Below are 24,440 nucleotides of genomic sequence, written 5' to 3'. Positions count from 1 at the left end.
CCACTAGTAAATCATACAGGTTTGGAGGTCTGTACAGACAGACAGGAAGTAATGTGTTTGGGCAGAGAGGAAGTGATAAGGCAGGAGGAGACAGGAACTCACTTTCTTTTCAGTTGGGAAGTTGAGAAGTAAGGTGTCTGTGATTTTGTTCCTTTGCTTCTCTCATCTCTCAGCATTTCTTCCCAATGTTTGACTCCAGGCTGTGTTATTAAGACTTATTAAAACTTGGGTTACATATTGGCACGCAACATGGGGCAGAGTTAACTATGTTTAATGTTAATGTAACTTAAACAATTACTGAGTCTTTGATTCAATAGTTGTAGAATACACATTCTTAGGACACAAATGATTTTTCCTTTTATAAAAACCACATATTACACAAAAAGTGTATTTTATAACAAACCACATATTACACAAAAAGTGTACTTTTAATTTTTCGAAGTTTGAGTGGGTAGTGCATGCCTTTAATCCCATCATTTTGGTATCCAAAGAAATTTCTGTGAGTTTGAGTCTACATAGTGAGTTCCTGGACAGCTAGGGATACATAATGAGATCCTGTCTCAAAAGAAAAATGGAGAAAAAAATATTTTAAGTATGAGAATATATATGCTTTAAAAATATTAAATTATTGAAGTAAATTCTTGCCTCTTAACTGATCACAGTAAAATTAAACTGGATGTCGGCTGCAGTTGAGCTTTTCAAACTATACTAACATGTGGAAACCAAAGAACAAAAATTTGAACAAATAGTAGGTCGTTGAAGTAAAAAAAAGAAACTTAAATATTATTTGAAACAAAATGAAAACACAAAACAATAAAACTTTTAGCAGCACTAAAAAATCACGTGAACTGCTTGTCAACATCAAACAGCTGAAATATTTCAATTTTAAAACCTAATGTCACTTCTACAATATGCTATAAATTAGAAAAATCTAGAATTATTGGTGCTATTTAAGGAAATATATCTCACCAAGATTGAACCAAGAAAGCAAGGAGAAGTATGTGGGAGAATTTGGAGAGAGGAGAGTAAAGAGAGAAATGTTTAACTACATTATAACCTCAAAACTAAAAAAGGTAACATACTAATAAAAAAGAAAGTAAATCAGTGACACAGAGTTTCCTAATAAGAAATGTTCTTAGTTAGAGAGCATCACTGGTACTTTTATCAGATTTTTAATGAAGAATTAGCACCCATAATTCTCAAATTATTTAGTAATATTAAAAGATAGGAATTTAACAGAATTTATCTATGATGCTAATAAGATCCTACTAGGAAAACATGACAAAAGCACCTTCACAAACAGCAAACTAAAGTCCATAAAACAGGAAAGATACAAACAATGTTATATTCCCAATGAACACAGCAAAAAGAATTTTCAAAAATGTCAATAGTCTTTTGTGATGAATGTCTTGCGCAAAACAAATATAGAATAATCACACCTCAACATCGTAAAGACTGGCTCTCATAAAGCCACACTGTCCACAATATTGAATGCACAAAGACTGGAAGCATTGCCTCTAAAACCAACAAGAATAGAAACTTGTGGATTGTCACTATTCTTATTAAACACAGATTTAATAGTTAGAGTCAAAGTAAGAATGAGAAAGAAATAAAAGACATGAATATGAAAGGAAGTATACAAATTGTCCTTGTTTGACTATGAGATGATTTGATAAGCAAATAATCTACAGATTCAGCCAAAAGATGAATAGAATTCATAAATAAATCTGGTCAAGTAGCATGATAATAAAAATCAATATCCTTAATCCCGTAGCTTCTGACTCCTCTAGTTAAGACTCCAAGCACCGTGATGAGCAGAAATCATGGTGGTCTGCTTCCTCGTGTTACTGGTACTGTAACTGTTTTGTGTTTTCTTTCTGTTTAGCATGTGTGCAGGCTTTGACTTGTTGCATGTTGCCTTTATTATGTTGAGATTTCTCTCCTGTATTCCAAGGGAAAGAGATAAATTGGACAACTAAAAAAGGAAGACGTTAAGGTACCATTATTTACAGATGATGTAAGTCTCTATATGAAAGACCCAAAGACTCTACCAAAAACTTCTGCAGATGATGACTACAATCTGTAAAATAACACAATACAAAATTAATACTCAGTAGCCCCCATATAACTGCAGCCTTATATACAATCAACAAACAAACAGAGAAAAGTCAAGGAATCAGTACATTCACAATAGCTCCAAAAGCATTAAGATATCCTTGGAGTAAATTTAACCAATGGAATGAAAGATTTGTGCAATGGAAACATAAGAAAGACATTGAAGGGGAAAACTGAAAACAATACCAGAAAATGAAAAAGACTTCCCTATTTATGTTCATGGACTAGTAGGACAAATATTGTGAAAATGTTCACTTACCATAAATAACCCACCTATTAAATGCATGAATTTGAGGGAGAAGGATACACAGAGAGAGACACACACACATACACACACACGAAGTGTATCTCTCAGCTTGTGCCAAACACAATTCAGTTTTTCAAGTACATTTATGTCAAACCTGGAACTTTAAAAACTATCACAGGAAAATATAAGGGAAACACTTCATTGTTCTGGTACAGGAAATGATTTGGATATGACCAAAACGCACATGAAGCAAAAGCAAAGACTAGTAAGATTACATCAAACTAAAAAGCTTATAAATAAAAACAGAAATAATAAGCTGGGTGGATAGCCAATAATCAGAAAACTCTTTGCCAACAATTCATCTGGCAGATTATATAAGAATATCAAAAAAATTAAACAATATAGAATAAGCTATGTGCCTTAAACAGTGGATAATCTAATTAAATGTCTCTTTTCTTCAATTTTTCAAAACTTCATTTAATTATGTGTGTGTGTGTGAGACTCTGTATGTGTGTTTATACATCTGCATTCTCCACAGCACACCTGGGAAGTCAGACAACATGTAGGAGTCTTCTACATGGTACATCAAACAGATCAAACTCAAGTGATCAGGCATGGCAGGAAGTACCTTTATCTGTTGTGCCATTTGCCAGCTATGAATATGCACATCTTAGAGAAAACATAAAACACACACACACACATGAAATGCTCAATATCTTTAGCCATCAGGGAAATATAAATAAAACTAAATTGAGACCCCCATCTCACATAAGTTAGAATACCTTTTAGAAAAATATGTTGCCAAGTATCTTTACTCATCACAGGTGGGAATGTAATTTCATCTACCAAGTATTGAAATTACTGTCAAAATTCCTCAAAAAGCAAAATCTATAGCTATCATATAATCAAGGTATTCCACTCCTGGGTAGACATCCAAAAGAAATAAAAATCAAGATAGAGCTGCACAGCCAAGTTTATTGTGACACTTTTCAGAAAAGCTAAAATATGAAATAAACCAGATGCCCATCAACTTATGGATGGAAAGGACACACACACAGAGAGAGAGAGAGTTATACATATATACACACAACATTGTCTTTTCCATATATATGTTTATATTTACATAGTTATGTATACATACACAAAGGACTAATGTTCAACTATGAAGAGAAACTCTGTCCTTTGTCACACAATGATAGAAGTAAATTGCATCGTATTAAGGATATAGTAAATACAGAAAGACAAATATCAAATGTCCTTCATTTTATATACGAACTTAAGAAAAAACTAACCTGAAAACTAAAATGTTATTACTTGGAACTGATAAGGGTGCTGAAGTTGGAAGGTCAAGGGTGAAGATATGTGGTCAAGTATAATTAATGCAGGTATTAAAAGATAACAGTGAACTCCATTACTAAGTAGAATTATAATGTATTAATAAAATAACCAATATATGAAACAGACTAAGTGTCTCTTTGGTCTCTTTGTAGATCACTGTGCAATATACTGTTTGTTTTTTAATTATCAGTGCTGTATTTTTCATATTTTAATTGTTCAAAGGTTTCTTCTATTTTATATATTGAAAACAGTACTCCGAGGCCATGGGTAATAATATACCAATGCTTTTACTGTCTAAAAGCTAAGTTAACACATTTATTTTCAAATACCCATGTGAAAGTTTTCTAAATCTCCTTCACTATGAATGAAATCTTAAATTGCTTTTCCCAAAGAATATAACTTTATTCAATGGACAATTAGAACTAGTTATTTTATCTTTCAGTAATAAGAAAAGCGAAAGAAAAATAAAAGCAAAGCTATAATTAGAATTAATTGCACTAAAAATAAGAACCATTTGAATATTTACTTTGGATGTTAAGAAAAACTTTGAATAAAAACAATGATTAATGTAATTTTGAAATACGTAAAATTCTGCTCTCAGAGCTCAGGGGATCATGCAGAAGAGGAGAAAGAAAAATTGTTAGAGCCAGGGATAATGGAGGACATCAGGAGAACAAGACTCTCTGAATCAACTAATCCAGACACAGACGAGCTCTCAGAGACTGAAGAACCAAGCACAGGGCCCACAGGGGTCTGCACAAGGCCTTCTGTGTAAATATTATAGCCATCAGCTTTGTATTTTTATGGGACTCCTGACTGCACAAATAAGTGGGTCTCTGACTCTTACACCTGCTCTTGGAACTCTTTCTCCTGTTGGGTTGCCGTGTCCAACTTTGATATGATGGTTTTTCCTATCTTATATTTTATTTTATTATGCTTGGCTGTTACCTCTTAGAATTCTATTTATTTCTAATGAGAGACAAAAAAGGAATGGATCTGGCAGGAAAGGGAAGTGGGAAGGAACTTGGAGGATTAGAGGGAAGGAAAAGTATAATCAGGACATACTGTATGAGAAGAAAATCTATTTTGTTATAAAAGAAAAACTAAAAAAGCTAAGATATATCAAATATATCACCAAATGTTGCACTCTGAGGCTCTTCGTAACATTAAGCAGCCAATCCTGAACCTAATGTACAGCTAGAACTAATTAAAGTTGGGGGAAGCTAATAAAATAGGGATTGAAAGGACAACACATCAAATCAACCAACCAAATGAGGCTGATAAACGCTTCGACAATCTGAGGAAAAATAAAGAGATAAAGGACAAAAATTAACAGAATTAAAGGGCAAAGGGGTATCATTGTAACAGTCTCAAAGGAAGTAAATGTTCACAGAAATATGATCAAAAGGATCTCTGCGTGTTGCTTATGAGGATGCAAAACAAGCCACTTTGCAAGGCAGGTTAGCAGTTTCTTACAACACTACATATATTCTTACAAATAATACAAAAATAACACTGCAAGAATTTATCCAATGGAGTTTGAAATCCTATGTCTACACAAAAACTTTTGTATAAATGTTTATGTCATTATTGTTCAGAATTAGCAAAACGTGAAGGCAGCAACATGCTTTAGTGGATGAATTAATAAACTTTGACTGCGATTTTACATTGGAATAATACCCTTTAATCCATGGAAATATTAGTGTATATTATCATGAAGCAACCACGATGAAAAAGACATGGACCGTATGATTCCAAATTGTTTTTACTCTAGGAAGGACAAAACTATGGAGGCATTAAAAAAAGTAATAGTTTCTAAGAACCAGGAAAATAAACAGAATGAAGAGCAACACAGACAAATCTGAAGGCTGTAAAATTGTCAACAGTATTATGAGTGAATAAATCATAATATATTTGTACAAACAATATACAAGACCAGAAATGAACTCTAAGACAAACCATAGAAATACAGAAAAAAAATATAAACTGTGGACTTTAAGAGTAATGCATTTTATCAATTATCATAATTGTTCCAAACTTATAAGGGATGTTAATGATACTGTGCAATGATATAATAGCAAGCCCCGTGTTGCAGGGACTGTATGATCAACCATTGTAACTTTCATGCCAATTCTAATGAGTCTAAAATTGCTATAATAATAAATCCTCCCTGTATCTGAGTGTACATATACACAATGCAGTTATACTCATTAATATTATTATAATTCAGGAGCTGTTGATACTCGATGGTAAGAAACAGAAAAGTTTCCCCACCCATTTTTGTTTTGTTGTTCAAATGTGATTAATTTCATGCATTTTACTAGCTTGTTCCCTGTCAGAGGTTAGTAATTTTATGTTATGCTGAATTAAAACTTCATGGCATTTTCTCTCCATTTATTGCTTGGTTTGTATCAATAAGCCATGATGCAATTAAGTTGGTTTTATGAAAATGAACTGAGCAGTGTTATTACCTTTTACTAATTCTAATGCCGAAAGCACATTGAGTAGCAAAACCTACCAAGTGAATCATTTCACTTACAGCATGCTAATAGGGAGAAGTTTGTGTTTATAGAACACTATTCACCCTCTGATACAGAAAATTAATCGTCCTGTCCCGGTTTGTTTTCTCCATGCTCCATGGAGCTATTACATTGTTTCTGCATAATTCTCGAACTTTTTATTTCCCGCCAGCAGCAGTAACAGCAATTCATTTCTTAGATGAAAAACATTAAGATAACTTACATGTAATCAAATAATGGAAAAGATAGCACTGAAACTAAGAGACTACAAGCCTTTTAATTTAATGACAAGTACTATCTTTAAATTTTGAAGCGGCAAGAAGTGGATCTTCTGTTTGACTTCTCCAGGATGTAACACTGCAGACGGGGAAGGAAGGGTGCACAAGGGTTTAATTTGGGAAGTTTGTTTATGGCCTGCAATATTTTCCTTTCCTTTCATATTTAATTTATACATTTCTTCTTATTTAATAATGGAAATATGTTACAAGATAGGGGACACTATAACCACATGGTTTTGGAAAGGGAGTTAATGCATCTTGCAATGTTGGCATATGGTTACCAACAGCAGGTAAAATGTGGATTAAGGAATGGAGAAACGTAGTGTCTGGAGGTGAGAACATATGGATATACAAGTTATACCATGTATTTGCCCACTCTGTGACATTAAGCAAATTACTTAGCTGTAGACGTTCTCCTTTTTTAGAAGAAAAATCCAATCCATTAGTTTTTTCTGTTTTTATTAATTATATTGAGCTATACATTTTTCTCTGCTCCTCTCCCTTTTTATCCCCTCCCCTTCAAACCTCTCCTAAGGTCCCCATGCTCCCAATTTACTCAAGAGATCTTGTCTTTTTCTACTTCCCATGTGGAGTAGATCTATATAAGTCTCTCTTAGGGTCCTCATTGTTGTCTATGTTCTCTGGGATTGTGATTTATAGGCTGGTTTTCTTTGCTTTATGTTTAAAAACCACTTACCAGTGAGTACATGTGATAATTGTCTTTCTGGGTCTGGGTTACCTCACTCAATATGCTGTTTGCTAGCTCCATTCATTTGCCTAAAACTTTTAATAAAGAAAAGCCAAAATAAAAAAAATAAAAAAATAAAAAACATTAACACAAAACCTGATTAATAGCATGCATTAAAAAGCAGATTTCATTACTATTGTTATTTTCTCTTCATTCTTATTTTCAAAATAGGCTTTCTGTTGATACTAGCTTTATTATCATCAGTAGTGTTGTTATTCTAAATGTTACTGTTTTAGCTTTCTCCAAAACTGTATAAGGATAGTACAGCTAACCCCACCCGTTCCTCCCATAACTTTAAAATTGGATGATGTTTCCACTCTGCAGATTGATGGCATAGATAGATAGATAGATAGATAGATAGATAGATAGATAGATAGATAGATAGATAGATAGATAGATTATAGGCATAGAGATAGAGAGATACATGATATAGATATGAATGCACAGATACATATGGATATGGAGAAAGATACAGATATTATCTTTGACTTACAAATTCTGTTTCCGGCATATGGGCTAAGCAGGGAAGAACACAGAAGCTTAAGGGCACATCCTAATAAGGACTCTGGGGTCCGTGTAGGAAAGACAAATGGAAACAGCACATAGTTGTGGAATCTCTGCTCCACTCTGCCACACATATGCAAGCACTTTGAAGACTTCCAAATTGGTGAAGGATAGTCAGTCCTCTTCCACATACTTCAGAATAAAACAGTAATAATAATAAAAAGTCTCTTGTTATCATTGTAGCTACTTACTTCTGAATAATACTGAAAATATACAATCTCAGCACACCATTGCTACAATCAAATTTAATGAGTGGGTAATAGTTAAGACTTTCCCTAGTATAAATTATATCACCAAAAATAACATTACATGATGAGGAAAGCAAAAAAAATGAAGAAAACCATTTCAAAAATAAATATTTTCCTCAAAGCATCCATGGAAATAAATAGAAAAAGGGGGAAGTATATTTGCCATGTTTCTGTAAGTTACCCAGATGTGTTCTTGACTGAATTTTCTAGATTATTTATTGAAACATTTGAGTTTCATTTTCAAAGCTTAGTTATCAAAAATATTAAACATAATTATTACAAACATAATGGAAGAAAGAAGGCAAGAGAAACAACTTCTTCTAAAAAACAAAGAAGAAAACAAGAATGAGATAGTAAATGAAGAGGTGCAAAGAGAAAAACTGGAACCTAGACACGTGGAAGAGTTCTAAACAAACTAATCACCTTAGCTGCAGTAAATCTCGGGAATGGCTAAGGATATTTCAGGTGAGAGGAGTCTAAAGGAGGAAGTAGCGTGAGTCTGAGCTGCAGATCACAGGAAAAGTGCGTATCTGGCATATGTCAGGATCTGGGTCCCCTCCCCTGGGCTGGGGAGAAAATACCCTGCCTCCTTTCTCCCAGCATTCAGTTTAGTTTTCCCTGCCTATCTAAGTTCTACCCTACCAACAAGCCAAGACAGTTTCTTTATTCACCAGTGATATTCACAGTATACAGAGGGGAATCCCGCATCATCTATGTTTAAGCATCAAATAGCTGGATCATATGGCAGGTCTATTTCTAGAATTTTAAGGAATCTCCACATTGATTCTAAAAGTAGATGTATTAATGTTCACTCCCAAGAGAAGTGAATAAGTATCCCCCTCCTCCCACATATAAGCCATCATTATCATCCTTTTTCTTTTAACTTACTCATTCTAGCTAGGGTCAGATAAAATCTCCAACTAGTTTTAGTTTACATTTTCCTGATGACCAAGACTACCGAATGCTAAGGATATTTTTAAATGTTTCTCAGCTATTTGTATTTCATTTTTTGAGAATTGTTTACTGTAAAAAAATAACTTTCCAAACATGCAACACACACACACATGCGTGCACACACACACACACTCAGAGAGAGAGAGAGAGAGAGAGAGAGAGAGAGAGAGAGACCTTATAACAGAGTAGCAATGTCCTTATTGCACACAATAGACAAACAAAAGCCCCGTGCCAGAAGTGAGCTACTGTTTTTGGAACTATTTGTCTATGAGCAACTCCCAATCTCCCAAACTGCCAAATGTCACAGGCGATTGCCCATGCCCTTGAGTCATAAAACAGGAAATCAAGCTGGTACTGACCTGGGACTTTCTTCCCTACTAGTTAGTTTTTATGATGTTTTCCAAGCCTATACTCACTCCAAGTGGAGAAAATCTATGAATCCTATGAACTACAAAACATCTGGCCTGCCAAGACACAGCCACTGATGTGATGAGAGCAAGAAAAGTGATTGGATTTAAGTATTGCTTCCCAAGATGAAACCCATACTTGGCACCATTATAGGCCAAGAACCTGTGGCTCCGCAGGGGACAGACAGCCTACTAAGGTTGTGCTCCTGGATGAACATAGTATTAATCTCTCTCCTATTAATTTGTTGTTATAAGCATAGATTATGAATCGCTCAACCTTCATCAGAGAAGCTTATAATTTTGGTAGGAAGTGAACCACAGAGAGGCCCAAGTCTGGCCAAAGGGCAGAGAATAAAAGAATAAGAAATCACAGGATGCTTGACCCTAAATGAAAATTATGTAATGACCTTCTGCCACCAAGGCTTGGAGATCATTGTAGAAGCATTGTAGAAACAATACAAAAGCCAGAGGCAGTAACAACTATGAGGAAGCAGTGTCCATTGGACGCAGCAGTGGTGATAACATACACAAGACTTATGCAAGCCCAGACCCCACAAAATCCCAGAATGGAGAGGGAAGTGAGGCACACAATCTCATCCCTAGCTGTAAAGCTATTGGCAATTATTAGCTGCTTAAAGAATAGTCAATTTTCTGCAATAGGGTAGCCCTTTATAAGTCAATCATGTTTTAACCAGATTCCACATATTCAACAATATTGGGCAGCACAAATTGGTTTTGGTGATTTAAAAAATAATATAACATAGGGAATGATGGGTCTGGGAACATTTGGTAGAGGCAGTAAACAAATAAAAATATTGTGGAAAATTTTCAAAGGGCTAATAAAAATATTTTTTAAAAAAAAATGAATTGGAAGATTTTTGCAGATGCCAAGCATAAGCTGCCAATGTTTGAAAAGTTGGAAATGCTGATCTAATATTTGGCCCTTGCAGACTGTAAGTGCATATCAAATTATCAGCTTTTACCTAATAACTATGCAAAAGTATTGTATGCCAAGTAAAGATGCACTTGAAAATTTTTTGTTTGTAGTAATTGAAAAATAAAACCCAAGTGAAGAAAAAAGAATAACAACAAATCCCAAGTGAAAAGATAAAGAACATCAAAAGAAGGTTTGCAGAGATCAACAAGTTTCGAATAGGTTTTCCTTAAAATGCATGGAAAAGGAGGGTACACACCACACACACCACAAACAAAAAACAAATTCTTCAGTGGACAATAGGACGCAAGGGAGACATAGTTCTAAGTACAGATCCTTGTGCTCCTAGAACAGGTTTGTTTGGTTTTGCTTCCACTTGCCCCAGTCCATGCTGCTAAGTAATTAACAGACAAGCACTGCTGCATAGTTTCAAGTGGCTTTTGACACAACAGAAGACAAGAGGCACTTCAGCTTCCCCAAAAGAAAAGGACAGCAAAGCTTCCTCTGCCGCCATAAGAAAGACAACACTGACAACTGTCCAACAGATAAAACGGTGAAAATGATATGACAAAACAATTTTGAAGATTAAAGAATTAAAAATGCACATGTTTAAGAAAGGTGCAGAATTTGGGGAAATCCTGTTTTTCCTCAACATGGTGGCTAGCTGGCAGTGGTAGATCCCAGGATCTGCCACTTCACAGCAATACTAACCAAGGACGATGCTTTGCGATCTCCTGAGGCCCACATTGATGAAACAGAAGTTGCAAAGCTAGTCTCAAGATCAAATAATGTACAGAATACAAATAATGACAGCTTGGTATAGAAAATACACCTGTTCTTACTGAAGTTGTTATGAATGAAATTATTTTTCAAAGAAGCTTTATTTATTTTTTGATTTGCTTGCCATTATCATTATCTTTTGGCTTTTCAGTACATTCTCAGCATTGATTCCCCAACCATCTACCTGTCTCCCCCACCTCCTTGACAAATCCCCAATCATCCTCTGTCTCCCATGTGCCCCACTTTTATTTTCATTTTGCATACATTCCACTAGCCCTTGGAAATAATTTTTAAATTAATAACTTTCATTCACAATTCAAAAATGTCACATACTCTTTGTTATATAATCATATTAATTTAATTGCAATGAAATTATCTTCTTTATGAAATTGAGTACTTTTTCATTTAAAACTTTAAAAAATATATACAGAAGAGACCTCTGCAGGTCCGAGCATGAATCTGGGACCTCTGAGGGAGTAGGCAGAAACCAGAGACCTCTGTGGGTCCAGGAGTGAGTCTGGGACCTTCAAGGAAGTAGACCTGAACCAGGACCTCTAGGGAAGTAGGCCTGAGCCAGGAACTCTGCGGGTCTGGGAGTGAGTCTGAGACCACGGAGGAAGTAAGCTGTAACTAGAGATCTGCAGGCCCAAGGCACAAGTCTGAAACCTCTGAGGGAGTTGGCTTGAGCCAGGACCTCTACCAGAGCAGCCCTAAGGCAGCAACCTAAGCAGAAAGAGTCCCAAGCAAGCAATCTCTGTAGGATCAGGCCCATATGACCCCTGGTATTGCGGAGCAAACCTTGCAAGCACCAAGCTACCTCCAGGAAGTGACCAACAGGGAGACTGGAGCTTTGGACTTGACTGTTCCAGGAGGAGCAACCATCTGCGCTTTGGATTCACTGGCACCTGGAAGATGGCTCATCAGGATCACAGACAGTCCCAAATATACCAATTAGAGAAGAAGATGGGTAGACAAGGTAAGAACGCACCCAATACTACAAAGAGCAACATGGTACTCGTGAAAAACTAATGGCCCTACAACCGCAAGACTTAGCAACTAAATGCAGATGAAGCAGAAGGAAATGACATAAAAATTAACTTTAGGAGAATGTTTGTGACCCTTAAAGAGAAAATGGAAAAATTCCCTCAGAGAAATGGAAGAAAAGATAAACCAAAAATTGGAAAACATCAACATCAAATTCCTTAAAGAAAACCAAGAAAAACAAACAAACAAATGAAAGAAACTATTCAAGACTTGAAAATTAAAATAGAGACAATAAAGAAAACACAAGCAGAAGGAATTATAGAAAGAGAAATCATGAGAAAACAACAGGAACCACAAATGAAAGCATAAACAGCAGAATACAAGAGTTGGAAGAGGAAAAAAAATCTCAAGTGCTAAAGATACAATAGAGGAAATAGGCTCATTAGTCAAAGAAAACATTAAAGCTAACAAAAGCTTAGCACAAAATATCAATGAAATATGGAACACCATGAAAAGATCAAATCTAAGAATAAAAGGTATAGAAGGAGAGAAATCAAACTCAAAAGCACAGAAAATATATTTTAAAAAATCATAAAAGAAAACTTTCCTAACCTAAAGAAAGATATGCTTATGAAGATAGAAGGAGCTTATAAACATACAAAATAGACTGGATCAAAAAGAATCCCCTTGCCATATAATAATCAAAACACTAAACATACAGAATAAAGAAAGGATATTAAGAGCTGCAAAGGAAAAAGACCAAGTAACATATAAAGGCAGACCTGTCAGAATTACACTTGACTTCTCAATGGAGACTATGAAAGCCAGAAGATCCAGGTCGAGTGGTGTGGACAATTCTGTCTTCTGTAAATTATGTTTTAAATAAAAGCTGATTGGCCAGTAGCCAGGCAAGAAGTACAGGTAGGACAACCAGACAGGAAGTAGAGGTGGGGCAATGAGAACAGGAGTATTCTGGGAAGAAGGAGGCTCTCTCCGCAGTTCTGTCCAGACCACAGAAGAAGCGAGATGTGACCTGCACTGCTAAGAAAGGTACCAAGCCATGTGGCTAACATATACTAGAATGATGGGCTAATATAAATTATAAGAGCTAATACGAAGCCTGAGCTAATGGGCCAACCAGTTTTATAGCTAATGTAGACTTTCTATGTGATTTTCTCTGGGACTAAATGGCTGGGGAACCAGGCAGACAGAAACCCCAACAAGCAGGCCTTCATGTTACAGTCAAACAGTGTGCAGACATTAAGAGATTACAGTTGCTAGCCCAGACTACTATATTCAGCAAAACTTTCAATTAACATAGAAGGACAAAATAAGACAGAATTCCATGACAGAACCAGATTTAACCAATACCTAGCCACAAACCCATCACTACACAAAGTACTAGAAGGAAATCTCTGGAAGTTGTCTACATCAAGAGAAACACAGACAATAGATGATCTCTCAGCAGCAAATCCCAACAAAGAGGAAAACCCACAAAATAACATCACCGACAACAAAAACTAAAATAACAGGAGATAGTAACCACTGGTCATTAATATCCCTTAATATAAATGAACTAAACTCACCTATAAAGACACAGGCTAACAGATTGAATACAAAAACAGAATCCATCCTTCTGCTGCATACAAGAAACACACCTCAACCTCAAAAACAGACATCACCTCCAAGTAAAGGGTTGGGAAAAAAATGTCCAATTAAATGGACACAAGAAACTGTAGCTATCTTAATATCTAACAATATTGACTTCAAACTAAAATCATTCAAAAGAGACATAGAAGGGCATTTCATATTAGTCACAGGAAAAACTCATCAAGAGGAAATCTCAATATTGAATATCAATGCCCTGAATTCAAGGACACCCTCATATATAAAAGAAACACATCTAAAGCTTAAATCACACATTAAACCCAACACACTAATATTGCGAGACTTCTTCAACACTCCATTCTCACCATTGGACAGGTCTGTCAGGCAAAAAAATTAACAGAGAAATAAGGGAACTAACAGATGTTGTGATTCAAATGGACTTAATAGATTTTCATAGAACATTCCATATAAACATAAAAGATTATACCTTCTTCTCAGCACCTCATGGAACCTTCTCAAAAATCAACCACATACTAGATAGCAAAACAAACCTTGACAGATACAAAAAATTGGAATAATCCCATGTATCTTATTGGATCACCGTGGCTAAAAATTAGAATTCAACAGCAACACTAATTCTAGAATGCTCACAAACACATGGAAATTAAATAATGCTAACATTAATCATCAATAGGTCAAGGAAAAAATGAAGAAAGAAATTAAAGACTTCCTAAAATTCAATGAGGCTACAATTACCCTGACACCAAACCACATGAAGACATTACTAAGAAAGAGAATTACAGACCAGTCTCACTCATGAACATTGATGCAAAAATACTCAATAAAATATTGGCAAATCAAATCCAAGAACACATCAGAAAAATCATCAACCATGATCAAGTCGGCATCGTCCCAGAGACGTAGGGATGGTTCAACATACCAATATCTGTCAATATAATCCACCATATAAAAAATTGAAAAATAAAAAGTACATGATCATCTCATTAGACGCTAAAAAGGCCTTAGACAAAATACAGCATGCCTTCATGATAAAGATCTTAAAGAGAACAGGGATACAAGGAACATACCTAAACACAATAAAGGCAATATATAGCAAGCGAACAGCCAATATTAAACTAAATGGAGAGAAACACACAGTGATCCCACTGAAATCAGGAACAAGGCAAGGTTGTCTACTCTCTCCATATCTATTCAGTATAGTTCTTGAGGTCTTAGCTAAAGCAATAAGACAACAAAAGGAGATCAAGGTGATACAAATCAAAAAAGAAGAAGTCAAACTCTCACTATTTGGTGATGATATGTTAGTTGATATATGTGACCCCAAAAATTCTACCAAGGAACTTCTACAACTCATAAACACATTCAGTAATGTAGCAGGATATAAGATTAACTATAAAAAAATCAGTAGCCCCCCTTTACACAGATGAAAAATGGGCTGAGAAAGAAAAAGAGTGAGAAAAATCACTCTTCACAATAGCCACAAATAACATAAAATATCTCAGAGTAACTATAACCAAACAAGTGAAAGACCTGTATGACAAGAATTTTAAATCTTTGAAGAAAGAATTTGAAGAAGACACCAGAAAATGGAAAGATTTCCCATGCTCTTGGGTAGGTAGAATTAACATAAGTAAAAATGTCAATCTTTCCAAAAGCAATCTACATATTCAAGGCAATGCCCATCAAAATCCCAGCAAAATTCTTTACAGACCTCAAAAGAACAGTACTCAACATCACACGGAAAAGCAAAAAACCAAGGATAGCCAAAAAAATCCTGTACAATAAAGAAACTTCAGGAGATATCACAATCCCTGACTTCAAACTCTACTACATAGTTATAGTACTGAAAACAGCCTGGGTTTGGCATAAAAACAGATAGGAGGACCAATAGAACCGAATCAAAAATCCAGGTATTAATCCACGCACCTACTAACACCTGATTTTTGACAAAGAAGCAAAAAATATAAAATGAAAAAAAATCAAGGTTAACAAATGGTGCAGGTATAACTGGTTATCAACATGTAGAAGAATGAAAATAGATCCATGTCTAGTACCATGCACAAAACTCAAGTCCAAATTTAGCAAAGACCTCAACAAAAACCCAACCACACTAAACCTCATAGAAGAGAAAGTGGAAAGTACACTTGAACAAATTGGCACAGGAGACCTCTTCCTAAATATATCCCCAGTAGCACAGACACTGAGAGAAAAAATTAATAAATGAGACTTCCTAAAACTGAAAAGTTTCTGTGAAGCAAAAGACTTGGTCAACAAGACAAAATGGCAACCTAGCGAATGGGAAAAGATCTTCACCAACCCCAGATCATACAGAGGGCCAATTGCCAAAATATACAAGGAACTCAAGAAATTAGTCATCAAAGAAACAAAAAATCCAATAAAAAATGGAGTACAGACCTAAACAGAGAATTCTCAACAGAGGAATCTAAAATGACTGAAAGACAGTGAAGGAACTGCTCAACATCCTTAACCAGCAGAGAAATACAAATCATAACAACTCTGAGATTCTATCTTATACTTGTAAGAGTGCCCAAGATCAAAAACACTGATGACAACCTATGCTGGAGAGGATGTGGATTAAAGGGAACACTTTTGCATTGCTGCTGGAAATGCAAGCTGATACAGCCCCTTTGGATATCACTATGGTGATTTATCAGAAAATTAGGAAACAACTTTCCTAAAGATCCAGCATTACCACTTTTTGTAAATACTGAAAGAATGTTCAATTGTACCACAATGTCATGTGCTCAACTATGTTCATACCAGAATCGTTTGTCATAGCCTGAATCTGGTAACAGCCTAAATGCCCCTCAACCGAAGAATGGATAAGGAAAATGTGGTACACTTACACAATGGAGTACAGCAGAAACAAATAATGACATCTTAAAATCTGTAGGCAAAATGGTCGATATAGAAAACATCATATTGATTAAGGTAACCCAAATAAGTGGCATTTAGACATAAATGAAAGAAAACCAGCCTGCAATTCACAATCCCAGAGAATCTAGACAACAATGAGGACCCTAAGAGAGACATACTTGAATCTAATCTTCATTGGAAATAGAGAAAGACAAGATCTCCTGAGTAAATTGGGAGCATGGGGACAATGGGAAAGGAGGGGAAGGGAGCAGAGAAACATGTATAGCGCAATAAAATCAGTAAAAAATGAAAAAATATTCCCTATGCATGTAATCAGTGAGCTCAAAGAAGAGCAATGACAGCTCAAAAATCGGCTACAAGGGGTTAAATGCTATCTCACATTTTTCAGTGCTAAAATATGAGGACATTGACAGCTCCGCATTGAGTTTTCATTAGAAATGCCATTTTAATGCTGCCTCTGAATGACTAAAATTGTCAAGAGTGGGCTGTTTGACAGGTTTTTCTCTTTATGCATGGCTTTTTTGAGTCAGAGAACTATTAGCCAAGTCACCCTTTAACCAGCAGCCAGCTAGAATACCCAAATCACAGACCAGGAGTATGGCACACTTTGCAATCACTCACCTGTAGTGGGCACTCAAGAACCTCAGCTGAAAACACACTGCACTTGTGACCACTCTTTACTCTGGCTTAAAAAGGACGACTCTAAGAAGACAAGCCAAGGAGAAACTTCACTGACTAGAGTTATTTTCATCCGAGCCAGAGGAAGAGTTACCCTCTCACACCTGACTACCTTGATGCAGCAGAAGGTCTAGGGTTAGTCCAAACACAGCCGCTCATTTACATAACGGATTGTGTGGTGGTTTGTGCAAGCACTTGCAAATGCTTCCCTGGGTGTGTCAGCAAGTTCCTCAGCTCACTTTCAAGTAACTCAAAGACACCCTCCTGTGTCGCCTACTTGTGCTTCTATATTCTGCCCAATGGAAGGGTTGTCTTGTGGTCTTTTCTTTGCTTACCTTTGTACTCATATGATATATATCAGGGTTAAAGCAAAAAAAAAAAAACTGTGGAATGGAAACAGCCACCTTGCGGTTATGGCAATAGCACTGATAGCACTCAGCTTTGGCAAGAGGCTTACTGAGGGGTTCTAGCTTGTAGCCATGTAGAGCAAACGGTAAGACTATGAGCCTTGGTCATGAAAAGAGCAGCTGCCAAGCTTTCAGAGCCAAAGGACCTAAAACACAAGACACGAACAATGATGTTACTCCAAGGGTTCCTTTTCACCTGAGATTCCGGAGCTCTCACAGCAGCTGTGTTTACACAGCTCTGGTTCCTTCCACCCAAGGCTTTCATGCCATCATCACAGGGTGAAGACCGCTGACTCCACTGGCTGCTAAAAGGGAAGGGTTATACTGTCTACCAGGGGAGTGGCCAACAGCAGCCAATGCTAGAGCTGCCAAACACAACACTTGGAGTCCCATGGCTCTGTTCTTTCAGGCCTAGAGTCAAAGGTGTCTACACTTCTGGATGTGGAACTTTAAGTCCTTGAACCCATCCACACACCCATAAGCTTTCAGTTCAGAATTCAGTTCTAACATTATACCCGCAATTTCTGGACAATTACTATCAAAACAAGTAAATTTGCTTGTTTACGAAGCGTCATTGGGTACAGATCACATTTTAATACTTATATAATCGTTTTGAAGAAAAACAATTTGACTCTTGACTCATATGGTCAATGATAGATATAAGTATATCTTTCTGCTGTAAGAATTCCTAGCTTTCAGTTTAAAAAACTTATTTGAGAAATATTAATTTTATAAATAAGATTATTTTATTTAAAATAAAAGTTCTAAATAATGTATACATATTATAAGAAATTATGTGATGACAAATATAGACATGATTCCATGGGTAGGAAACCTCTATATGCTGTTCTTTCATCATCACAAATATTCAAAGTGTAAGAGAAAAAAATGTATTTATCTACACCATAACAAATAAGAGATACTACTAGTTTGGTAAGACAAAGTATGCATTTTGGAATTAGCAAATTTCTTTTTTATGATTAGATAATTGTATTTGTTTCTTTTTTCATTCAAAATTTACACTTCCTCCCCTCCTCCTATTCTCCTCCCACTCCCCCACTTACCCTCCTCCCTCCCCTCCCTCCTTAAGAGAGTGCAGGGAACCCTGCCCTGTGGGAAGTCTAAGGCCCTCCCCCCTACATCCAGGCCTAGGAAGCTTTGCATCCAAATAAACTAGAGTCCTCAAAAGCCAGTACTTGCAATAGAAACAAATCCCAGTGCCTTTATCAATGTTTTCTCAGTCAGCCCCCATTGTCAGCCACATTCAGAGAGTCTGGTTTGATGACATGCTCATTCAGTCCCAGTTCAGCTGAATTTGGTGAGCTCCCATTAGAACAGGCACACTGTCTCAGTAGGTGGACCAACCCCTCGCGGTCATGACTTCATTGTTCGCATTCTCCCTCCTTCTGCTCTTTAACTGGACCTTGGAAGCTCAGTCCGATGCTATGATGACGGTCTCTGTCTCTACCTCCATCCATCGCAGGACGAAGATTCTAGGGTGATTTTCGAGATAATCATCAGTGTGATAGTAGGGCAAGGACAGTTCAGGCATCCTCTCCTCTGCTGCCCAAGGACCGAACTGGGGACATCCCCGTGGACACCTGGCATCCCCTCTAGAACCAAGTCTCTTGCCAACCCTAAAATGGCTCCCTTAATGTAGATATCTTCTTCCCTGCTCCTATATCTGCCCTTCCTCCATCTTTACCCTCCCACTCCCCCAAGCTCTCCCCAGTCTTTCCCTTCTCCCTTTTCTCTCCCCCTCTTCCCTTGCCCTATACCCACTCCCACCCCTACACCCACCCACATGCTCCCAACTTTTTCCCGGCGATCTTATTTGCTTCCAATTTCCAGGAGGATCTATATATGTTTTTCTTTGCGTTCACCTAGTTATTTGGCTTTTCTAGGCTTGTGAACTAAAGGCTTAATGTCTTTCCTTTATGGCTAGAGTTCACTAATGAGTGAGTACATACCATATTCATCTTTTTGGGTCTGGGTTATCTCACTCAGGATAGTGTTTTCTATTTCCATCCATTTGCATGTAAAATTCAAGATGTCATTGTTTTTTACCGCTGAGTAGTATTCTAATGTGTATATATTCCACAATTTCTTTATCCATTCTTCCATTGAGGGGCATCTAGGTTATTTCCAGGTTCTGACTATAACAAATAATGCTGCTATGAACATAGTTGAACAAATGCTTCTGTAGTATGATAGGGAATCTCTTAGGTATATTCCCAAGAGTGGAATTGCTCGATCCTGAGGTAGGTTGACTCCCAGTTTCCTGAGAAACCGCCACACTGATTTCCAAAGCGATTGCAAAAGCTTGCATTCCCACCAGCAATGGATGAGTGTTCCCCTTACTGCACATCCTCTTCAGCATTGGCTATCACTGGTGTTTTTGATTTTAGCCATTCTGACAGATGTAAGATGGTTTCTCAAAGTTGTTTTGATTTGTATTTCCCTGATCACTAAGGAAGTTGAGCATGACCTTAAGTGTCTTTTGGCCATTTGAACTTTGTCTGATGAGAATTCTCTGTTCAGTTAAGTACCCCATTTTTTAATTGGGTTAATTAGAGTTTTAATGTCTAGTTTCTTTAGTTCTTTATATATTTTGGAGATCAGACCTTTGTCTGACGCGGGGTTAGTAAAGATCTTCTCCCATTCAGTAGGATGCCTTTTTGTTTTAATGACAACGTCCTTTGCTTGACAGAAGCTTCTCGGTTTCAGGAGGTCCCATTTAATCATTGTTGCTCTTATTGTCTGTGCTCCTGGGGTTATAAGTAGGAAGTGGTCTCCTCTGCCCATGTGTTGCAGCCTACTTCCCAATTTCTCTTCTATCAGGTTCATTGTGGTCGGATTTATATTGAGGTCTTTAATCCATTTGGACTTGAGTTTTGTGGATGGTGATAGATAAGGATCTATTTTCATTTTTCTACAGGTTGACATTCAGTTATGCAAGCACCATTTGTTGGAGATGCTTTCTTTCTTCCATTGTATAATTTTAGCTCCTTTGTCACAAATCAGGTTTGTGGGTTAATATCTGGGTCTTCTATTCAATTCCATTGGTCAATGCCTCTGTTTTTATGCCAATACCAAGCTGTTTTCATTACTGTAGCTCTGTAATAGAGTTTGAAGTCAAGGATGGTAATGCCTCCGGAAGTACTTTTATTGTATAGGATTGTTTTAATTATCCTAGGTTTTTTGTTTTTCCATATAAAGTTGATTATTGTTCTCTCAAGGTCTGTGAGGAACTGTGTCATCATGGTGGTGGGCATTGAGGTCTCATATATGCCCAAGCCATGCCCAGTACTTCAATCTATTGTCTGCTGTCTTTCATTGCCATGTAGCCAGCACCATGTCTGCCTGCATGGTGCCATGCTACCCACCTTGAAGACAATGGGCTAAACCTTTGAAAGTGCAGGTGAGCCACCCCAGTTAAATATTTCCCTTATAAGAGTTGCTGTATCATACTGTCCCTTCGGAGCAATAGAAATTCTAAGTTGTGTACATCACTAGGACCAGCTTGAGCTCCAACAAAGCTGCCGGGACTTGGGCACTAGTATGGAGTTCAGAGGATGGGGTCTCCAGCTTTAATCTTAGGCATCATTTTTTTTTCAGAGTGGTAACCCTGATAGTCTGGATGCCTGGGAGTTTATTCCTCACTAAGGACAATGAGAGAATGAATTTGTGTGTGTGTGTTTGTGTGTGTGTGTGTGTGTAATTTTTTTTAAATTTACTTAAAAAATAAAACAAACTATCTCTTTTCGTTATACATACCATCCAAGTTCCCACTCCCTCACCTCCTCCCATTCCCTCCCCATACCCTCACACCCCACCCCCAACAGAGAGGGTAAGGCACAATGCTTTGGGAAAGGTCCAAGGCCCTCTCTACTATATCTAGGCTGAGCAAGTTATACATCCAAAGAGAATAGGTTCCCAAAAAGCCTGTACATGCAATAGGGATAAATCCTGGTGCCACTGCCAGTGGCCCCTCAGTCTGCCACAACCATGCAACTGTCAACCACATTCAGAGGGACTAGTTTGGTTCTATGCTTGTTCCTTCCCAGTCCATCTGGAGTCGGTAAGCTCCCATTAGCTCAGGTAGACTGTTTCAGTGGACGTACCCATCATAGTCTTGACCTCTTTGCTCATATTCTCAATCTTCCCACTCTTCAACTGGACTTTGGGAGCTCAGTCTGGTGCTCCGATGTGGGTCTCTGCCTCTGTTTCCATCAGTTGTTGGGTAAAGGTTCTATGGTGACATTTAAGATATTCATCAGGGCTGGAGAGATGGCTCAGTGGTTAAGAGCATTGCTTGCTCTTCCAAAGGTCCTGAGTTCAATTCCTGGCAACCACATGGTGGCTCACAACCATCTGTAATGAGGTCTGGTGCCCTCTTCTGGCCTGCAGACATACACACAGACAGGATATTGTATACATAATAAATAAATAAATATTTAAAAATAAGATATTCATCAGTCTGACTACAGGGCAAATCAAGATCGGGACCCCTCTCTTCTCTGCCTTAGGGTGTTAGCTGGGGTCATCCTTATAATTTCTCTAGACCCAGGTTTCTGCTAACCCTATAATGGCTCCCTCAATCAAGATATCTTTTTCCTCCTTTCTTCTCTGTCCTTCCTCCATCTATACTATCTCATTCCCTCAAGTTGAGTTTTAGAAACAAAATTTTTATTTACTAGACATAGAAGTTCTCCCATGTGATGTCTTATGGATGTGCTGAATGCTAATATTTCAACATCATATTTGAAGAAAAGTTACTACTTTAAGTTCATTGCAATAAAATTGTATTTCACAATGTATAGTTGCAATGTTTTTAGAGGATGAAATGGTTTCCTCGTAGTGTTTAATTCAGTCAGGGTGTCACACAGCGAAAGCTACTTCAGAGCACTGGAGATAGTGCCACTCTGCCCTCCTACGCCAGTTTATTTTCCCTATTCATTCCTCCAGCAATTTTCACCTTATAGATGTTGCATTATCAATTTTCTGTCCTGTTTCCAGGAGATGGTGATAAGGATTCATTTCTGAACACTCACAGATTACAGGCAATAAACTACAGCAAAAAGCAGCCAATATTTCAGTAAAACATTAGAGCAAGTACTCTTCAGATCTTATGATCTCTGTTACAACTACTCAGCTTCACATTTTACAGCATGAAAGCAACAAATAAAGAACCCCTATGTGTGGAATGCTGTTTGTATGCTTGATGAAATTTAAATTTTACATATTATTACCTTGATTTTTAACCATTTGAACATGTGAAAACTATTCTTAGTTCGTCTCATAAAATATACAAAAATAAGTTGCAGGACAGGTTTGATTAGTCCCTGTCTGGTAACCTTTAAGATCAGAGCACATCAGTCTCAGAATAAAAACATCTGGACTACTAAATTAGCTATAAACTTTTCATCATTTAAAATTTATAATGCCAGATTGATTACGAGGCTTACAGAGTCAGAACAGAGAGGAGTAGATAATTTGATGGAACATTTTATCTGAGATCAGGTGGACCTTTGCCAATTAATTACCTTCTACACATAAACATAGCCGATGGGAACTTCTAGCTAAGTAGCTTTGGGGCCATTTGTGAAATTCTCAGAGTTTATAGTTTCACAGTGAAGCCAAGAGCTTAACAATGTCTGAAGTCCTGGGTTCAAGGCCCAGCATTGCACACAGCCATCACTTTGGGAAGAGGGGGTTGAAGTATTAAAAGCTCAAGGTCACCCTCGGCTACGTGAAAGATGGAGAGGAGCCTTGGAAACATGGGAACCTGTCTCAAAAATACAATTCAGTATTCTGTAGAACTTTTCCAGTTCTAACAATGGTTTCACTAATCCTAATTTTGTTCACTTGTCCCTGAAGATGACAGTTTCTGACCACTCTGCCATAGCTACATGATAAAGGCAAATAAAAGTCTTGAAAGACAGGACTCTACTCTTTGGCAATACTAGAGATGGATGCATTAGGAGTGACATTTTTCGTGGTCTTGCTTTTCAAATATATTACAAGAAATTTTGTAGAAATTTTGGCTTAACTTATATGACAGTGTGTTTCTTTTGTAATTTCAGGAAGAAACGATCTTTACAACCCAATTCCTCATAGAAATTAAAACCACACAGTATGAATCATATGCGTATTTATCGTGTATCTTTCTTATATTGGTATATCAGTGTTATATGAAAACCAAACTTCGAAAATGAGCAAAGCCCTAAGAAAGAGCAGGACAGGGCTGAGGTAATCCAACAGGAAGATTAATGGTCCCAATCAGTTCTGAAAGCTTTCACTCACAGATTATAGACATTACTTCGGCACTGAAAATGTGTGCATCTAAGAGTTCTAAATCAGAAGGCCTTTTGCCAGTGTTCCCAGGCTTCGACTCGGCAGTTTGTGCTTGGAACTATTTAACGTTTTCAGGAATCTGCAAGCTCAGACTAAAACCCACCACAGAGAAACAGATGCATCTCTCTTTGCTTCAGAGAAAGTAATGATCCCACAAACCTCACAAATGTGTGCTAAAAGATATACAGGGCTTACTTAAAATAAAGTTTTTAAGCATAAAATATTTTAAAGAATATTTAGCTTTCTGTTAATTGTTCATGAGATTGCAAACTCTTTCATTAATAACCAAGAACAGCTCGCTGTTTGGAGAATAGAATTTACTAATTTTATAATACACTTAAACCTAGGTGTCTTT

Source organism: Myodes glareolus, chromosome 27 (assembly GCF_982192425.1).
Source record: "Myodes glareolus chromosome 27, mMyoGla1.1, whole genome shotgun sequence".
NCBI lineage: Eukaryota > Metazoa > Chordata > Mammalia > Rodentia > Cricetidae > Myodes > Myodes glareolus.
The sequence above is the reverse complement of the archived record's forward strand: the minus strand, read 5'-3'. Positions refer to the sequence as shown.